The sequence below is a fragment of the Aulostomus chinensis genome, chromosome 7 (genome assembly GCF_037954235.1).
Source record: "Aulostomus chinensis isolate RoL2024-O1b breed Wild chromosome 7, RoL_Achi_v1.0, whole genome shotgun sequence".
Taxonomy (NCBI): Eukaryota; Metazoa; Chordata; class Actinopteri; order Syngnathiformes; family Aulostomidae; genus Aulostomus; species Aulostomus chinensis.
The window spans coordinates 27,740,688-27,746,687 of NC_141326.1; positions in this window are offsets into that span (position 1 = coordinate 27,740,688).

Sequence of the window (6,000 nt, forward strand, 5' to 3'; positions counted from 1 at the left end):
TATATTTTTTTTCCCTTCATTCATAAATGGCATTTTGTCAGGTGGATGTCATGAAAGAGGAGGAAAGTCTGCTCCGAGAGCAAAATTAAGTAGCGAACTATTTATGTCGCCATGACAACTGCTTCAGGATCCTCCTCTCATCGATGTTCCTTCACTGACTAAATGAAAAGGGAAGTTCACGAGGGTTCTTCAAGCTGACGCGGCGTCTCACAGGCCACGATCCTCATGTTGTGAGTAATTCTGGGTCAGTTGTTGCCGTATGTAACTCTTTTTTTTTTTTTTACATCGTGCTGTTGCTGCTGAGAGCTACGGGGGGAATAATAACGCCACCTCCACGCTCCACATGGCCTTCTGGGACTTTGGTGCCCCACTAAGCCACAGATATGAGCTTTCAACGCCAGTCTGGCCATGATTGCACTCCCCTGGAATTCCTTGGTGCAGCCGCACTCCCGCCGCTGATTATCGCCGCTTTCACGGCGATTGCATTTTTTGTGAGTGATTGTGAAATTATTCTGGTGAGGAAGTTTCAGACCAGACTTGTTACAGTGTTAGATGAACTCCTGCAAACCTGGCAAACGGCACTTCTGCAGACACAAAAAAAAAAAAAATGAAAGAAAGACAGAAAAACTGAGGTGGCAGAAAAACAACAAAACAAATTTGACAGCAAAAAATGTCTACACCGTAATCAGAAATGTGTTTTTAAGCAAGAAAACTAAAAGACGGCTGCTGTAGGGAAGCAAAGGTACAATGGCAACAGTTGGTTCACGCTGAGTTTTATACAGGAGTGTTCCTGGAGCGTAATTAACCCTTCACTTGTGCTCCCCTATTGTGAGGTGGAGAACGTGAACCTCTCACTCCACCTGAACTCAGTCACAGCGGCAACGTTAACATGAACGCCGGTGAACCCTTGACTCGCGGAGACACGGAGGTTTTTTTTTTTCGAAGGATAGAAGATGTTGCAACGATTGATTGGTGAGTCACGCCTTTGTAAAGAAAACTCAGCTGAGAGCTGCAGAGCGTCTTATCTTCATCAAAATGAATGTGAAACACAAGAGTTGTTTTTTTTTTTTTTTTTTAGTTTATCCATCAATTTACAGCCGAAACCGAAGCGGATCTCCAATCAGGAGAGCCCGAATCCTTGAGTCCCACCACGAACCGGAGGGCAGGACGTCTCTCAGCCCATGGGATGGAGGAGGATGGCGGAACGAACAACCTCAGCCAACGGGCCCGCCGAGGCTGAATTTAGGACGTTCTCAACATAAATCCTCAGGGTCGCATGTTGAAATATGAATTTAGGTCTCATAAAGGTGAAAAATGCGAGCGTTAACATTCACTTGAGTTGTTGTGGGCAGGTTGGCCGTGATAAATTGTGTCCAGGGAGGAAAATTTAAGGGCGTTCAAGGGGATTTGCACACACCGGTGACTCACGGCGAAAGAAAAACACAGAAATCATGTTAACGCTTAAATCACGTGCGCTCTAAACCTGACGTCTCACAACCAAAACACACGCACAGAAACTGCAAAAGGAGACACCGCGCTGTCCGCCAACCCTTGACCGCTGTCATGTGACACCTGAAGTCTGTTGACCTGGCGGCGCTTTCCCGAGGCGTGTGTCGCTTCCAGGAGTGACGCAACTCTCCCAGCAAGGTTCTTCTGCTTTCGCTTATTCTGGCGACTCTGGTCCTCGATCCCTCTGAGACGCCCGCAATTCAGACTTTGTTCTGCTTGTAACAGAGAAGAAAATGACAAAGCAGGTGCTCAGAGTTCAGGAGAGGGGAGGACCTCCCGCCTCCCGCACCCGGGACGATGTCCTCTGATAAATCTGTCTTCGACTTTGCTTTCTTCCTTTGTTACCGGGACCTCCAGGTCCTCAGAACGTCCCCGTCCCTGTAATTATGTCACACATTACTACGAGTATTTACCAGAGCTACGCGCCGCAGGTCTGACTCACCATGACAGCTGCGTGCACAACAATTCTTCAAAGTTGAAACCGTTTTTTTCTTTCTTTCGTGTGGTGTTTCCATTGTTTTGTCTGTTTGCCTGATGAAGCGCCCCCCCCCCCCCCCCCCCCTGCAGGTCAGACACGGGGTCAACAGGGGGCGCTGCCAACTCAAAAACCCGATGCGCATCCAACAGCAACCGAGCCACTTCACCACAAATGACAATCTTTTTAATTGAGGTGGAAGTTTTGTGTGAGGGGGTGGGGGGGGGGGGTAGGGGGGGGTGGCGCCGCCATCCCTCTCCCAGCTTCTTCTCATGCCAGAACATGTTAGCAGTTTAATGAGCGTGAGTTGACTCAGCAGGTCAGAATGATACTGACTGGTTTCGTGATCAGATCAGAGTGTGTGTGTGTGTGTGCACGTGTGTGTGTGTGTGTGTGTGCACGTGTGTGCACGTGCGTGTGTGTGCATTCAGTCAAACTACTGACAGAGGGCTAACTGTTGTCAGGCAGCTCAAACGTTGCTCTGTGACCAAACACTCGATACCTGAGTTTCTGTTCAACTCCATAGAGAAGAAAACACAGTGAGTCCCTAAAGGTGGACGATGACTTTAACGCGTGTGTAAATACATGGGTGGGTGTGTGTGTGTGTGTGTGTGTGTGTGTAAGTCTTTGGGTCTGGTGTTGCCGTGGCGACCCTGCTGACTCACCTGGTGACTACTGCCGACAAACTTGCATCCTGCCCCGCAGCAGCACCTGTCCCCTCTGAGAGCACGCGTGTGTGGTCCCATTTTCACTGAGTGGCACAACAGTGGAGTGACAAACGTGCAGGCGCGCGCGCGCACGCTCACACACACACACACACACACACACACACACACACAGGGAAGAACTGAAGGCTGTTGTGTTGACTTTACGCGTTTGTGTTGCATGAAATCAAATCTCAGGTTACAAGAATCCAGGACATTTCCTTGAAAACTGTTTTTCAGAACAAAATCAGGAGAAAAACTGCAAAGTAGGAGAAACACCCCAGGAATCAAAGCCAATGCTTGTTTTTTTTTCTTCTTTTGTGTGTGTGTGTTTTTAAAAAAAAATTTTTTTTCAGTTAAATACCTGAAATAAGGTCTGAACGCCTGATCGACCGCCTGAAAGACAAACGCACCGACGGCGTCACGAACCAAGTCCAACGACGCCAGGCAAAGCCTGAACGCCTTGGTTGTTTTTCCACAATATTTCACTTTTATGTTGTGACACTAAAACCATCCATTTTCCCTGAATGCGCCCTGTGGGACGTTTAACTGGATTACATGAATACGCACAGTGAACAAACACAAGCCGAAGCCAGGAGAGCCGCAGCACGGCGGGATTTAGGGATTGGGAGCGAGGAGGGATGAAAGACAAGTCTGGTGTGGCGGGCGAGAGATTGACACACAGAGACAGACACGGCTCTTTCTCTCTTTCTCATTCTCGCTGAGGCTTAAAATCGGATTTTCCTGGGAGCGTTTAAATCTTTGGACAAAGCAAAGGAGGTTCTACCTACAGCTGAAAAAAAATCCACGTTCCTCTCGAGGCTGGAAAATTCCAGCACAGCTGGCGTCTGTCCTCCGGTCGAGTCTGTCTGTCTGCAGGTCCCCAAGTTTAAAAGTTCAAGGACACATCGATGCTCCCTGGAATTTATCTCCGTACAACAACGGCATGTGTTTATATTTGAATAAAAGCAGGAAAGAAACCATAAGTTGCAATGACATCATTCTGAATCTTTGTTTAGGGTACGAATACTCAACAGGAATGTAAAAAAAAATCCACAAAAGTCATAAATTTAAAGTGGCCCTTTTTGCATAGTGAATACTTTTCCTTCCCATGAAGACATTTTGTGAGTACTTTTACTCGATGTACAGATTTCTGGCTGATATATTGGTACTGAACTGACCTGGTTACCCTTGTGGTGCAGTAGCAGTACGCACGCCTACAGGTGCAAATACTTCACCGTGGTTGTACACTTCCACTGACCTTTGACCTCCAGGGGTGCGTCGCTTGAGTTTGAGCTTGCTGGGATCTTGTGAGGCGGCGGTAACCTTTGACCTTTTGACCACCAAAAATCTTTTGAGTCCCGGTGGACGTTTGAGTGAGTCGAACGTGCGGGAACGGGGATTCCTAAAATAAGAAACCTGGGCTCCCCCGGACGCCTCTATTTCCCCTCCTCTGTAGTTCGTCTGCAGCAGCATCTGTCATGATGACACCCTCCTACACACACACACACACACACACACACACACACACACACACACACACACACAAGCTGACAAGATGAGTATAATTTTAAAGGACAAAACTGTATTTTGCTCAGTGCAGCCCAGGAGATTCCTGGACTTGTCCCTGCAGAGGCTACCTGGCTGCAGGCGCTACGTTCCTATAGAATTAGGACGGCAACGCTCAGTCGTAACCACGTATTTAAAAAAACAACAACAACAAAGTCCATGACTGTTCTCAGAGGCCTGGGGGGTCATGATGACACAAGTTCATCCAGGATGCAGCAACTCTTGACTGTGTCCCTGTTCTGACTTCCAAGCGTAAAACTGTAAAACTTCTTGTGTTTGTTCTGTCGGGTCGTTGGCGCGGCGGCGGCGGCGGTGGCAGGTGACGAGCGCTAAACGGAAAACAACAGAGTGACAAAGCAACTGGCGAGGTAGAAGAGTGGGGAGGAGACGGACAGACACAGATGTGACGAAGAGTGAAACAAGAAACAGGAGAAGAACACGAGGGAGGGGGGGGGGAAGGACAGAGCAGAGATTAGCAGAAGAGACAGAAATGAGTCGCTCCAACAAGGCAGGGAGGACGGGGTGACAGGAAGAACAGGAAACAGGCGCAAGGGTGAAGTGAATTTCAAAATAAGACAGGAGCCAAATTCAAGCCGGAGACACTGAATGAGAAAGATCCTGACTGAGAACATCAAGATACCAACTAGGAGCCCAGACAAGACCGTGACGTGTTCTGTGTTAAATCTCTGTTCCTGTGTTTCACAATAAAAATACTTGAAAGAAATACTGCGTCCAGTACTCTCAAATCCATCCTAGCATGTAAGTGAGACCGTATACTTCCCCCGAGTCACCAGGCAACTGCGCAAGGATCCCGAAGACCACGGTCACGGCTCAGTTAGGGGTGGGGGGGGCGAGTCTAGACTTTAGTGCTCAGGGTCAAAAAGAACTGAGGGGAGCTAGAGGTGAGGGGTCAGAGGTCATCGCCAGCCAATGGAAGGGAAAAGGGGGAATTTCTGTGAGCAAAAGCAGACACCAAAGGAAGGAGGCAGGCGTGCTGAGTCAGCGTGGAGCCAAACCCTCGTCCATCTTTATTCAGGGATGGTTTCTGATTGACAGGTTTCACACTCGAGTCTCCACGCAACTGTGATATCTGGTCTGGTCTGATACGAGCCATGAGGAGCACTTCAGAACGTACCGGGACACAATCCAGAGGGAAAAGATGCTGGGGATCATTTACGATCATCAAATTCCCTGCCAATCCGATTATTTTAACGCACCGACGTCATTTGGGACATTATCCAGGTTTAATAGCTACATTTGAGGGCTCCATTATTAAAACAACAACAATCCCAGCTGATGAATCAGTTTAAGGGGGTTTTCCCGATACCGGTTCCAACCGCGGCTCCTAAACCCAGCGTCATTCAGGCGATCACGTGACGGAAAGCGTCGTTACACCCAGACGGTTTACTGTCCAGCCTGCTTGCACTTCGCTTCACATCTCAGCAACAGCAGATAATTAAGTAGGAATAATTAAGCAGCGCTATTTAATCACCGAAGTTATAATCAGGCAATGGCTTGGTGTCGACTCTGGGTACCTGAGGAGGCTTCAGAAGGGCAGTCACATCAAAGGAGTAATAAAGGAGGACTAATAATTAGGTGGAGGTTAACGGGCTGATGCAGTGTGTTAGAGGAGTTGCTTTGGACTATTTTGATGCTGAAATGTGTTTTTTACAAGCTCATTCTGCTGAGGCGGTGTGTGACCTGTTACCTGGTTACCTGGAAACAGCTTTTGGGGGGGGGGGG